Below are 1,232 nucleotides of genomic sequence, written 5' to 3'. Positions count from 1 at the left end.
AACAGGGGAGCAACAGTCGGGCATTCCAGCCCCATATACAGAACAGGTCAGGGTCATGGGATTAAATGCTTGGAGAAAATTGGACCAGGGGCCTACTGAATCCCCCCTTGCAGGAATTAATCAAAAGCCTGGTGAACCCCTCTACGAGTTTATAGACAGAGTGGAGAAGATCTTAAAATGAAAATTACCCTGAGGCCCACTGAGGGAGCAATTCACTAAACTCTTGGTATGGGATGGAATGGATGCTGATCACAAGATAGTGTGTGCTGGCCTTAAGGACAGATCCATGGAACAATGGATAATTGCCTCCAAGGAGGTGGGAACCCAGAGGGGGCAAACCACAGCCATGGCTGCTGTCTTACAGATGCAAACAGAGGCCCTGACCCATGCCTTAACCCAGGCATTTAATTCACTTAATTTGGGTCAGCAGGTAACAGTGGGGCCTAGAGGGATAGAAGGTCCATGTTTTAGCTGTGGCCAGATTGGCCATATTAAAAGAAATTGCCCTCAGCAAGAGAACTGCCCTAAGCCTGGAGGTGGGGTATCAAAAAGACCCCCATCTATGCCCTGTCCCTGGTGTCGCAAAGGGCTCCATTGGAAAAGAAATGTAAATCCAGATTTGATATTGAAGGAAAGCCTTTAAACTAAGTGGGGGGCAGCGTCCAGCCCCATTGACAAAAGGAGGACTTCCTCTTGATCAGCTACATTTACAATGCCCTAGGGGAGGGATCGGAGAGGAGAAAAACCTATGGCGAATTGGACAGTGCCTATTATCCCTGGTGTAAGGCCCAAGATGAATCTTGAAATAGGTGGCAGGAGGTTTTGCTGCCTAGTGGACACCGGGGCTGATAGAACCATTCTTAGGAGGAGGTCCCATCATGATGGCATCTAGCTTCTGGGCCCCGAATCCTAGGTGTGGGAGGATACACCCCATCAGAGGAGACTCGAGAATGGCTCACCTGGCAGGATGCAGATGGAGCTAAAGGGGAGGTGCGACCCCTGGTGGTGGCAGGGTTATCTGACAACCTCATAGGACAAGATATTTTGGGGGATGCACAGGCCTGCATAACCACTGATAGCAAGGCCTTCTATGATGACCTTTTGGATCTTGAAGAGTCTGATAGGCTTCCTGAGTCAGCAACTCAAGGGTTGTCTCGCCATATCAATTACAGGGGGAACCCAAAGAAAGAGCATCGGGTTCACCCCCAATTCTAAGGGCCACTGCCCCTCAG

The sequence above is a fragment of the Nannospalax galili genome, unplaced genomic scaffold, assembly GCF_000622305.1.
Source record: "Nannospalax galili isolate Female #2095 unplaced genomic scaffold, S.galili_v1.0 scaffold576, whole genome shotgun sequence".
Taxonomy (NCBI): Eukaryota; Metazoa; Chordata; class Mammalia; order Rodentia; family Spalacidae; genus Nannospalax; species Nannospalax galili.
This window is presented reverse-complemented; position numbering follows the sequence as displayed.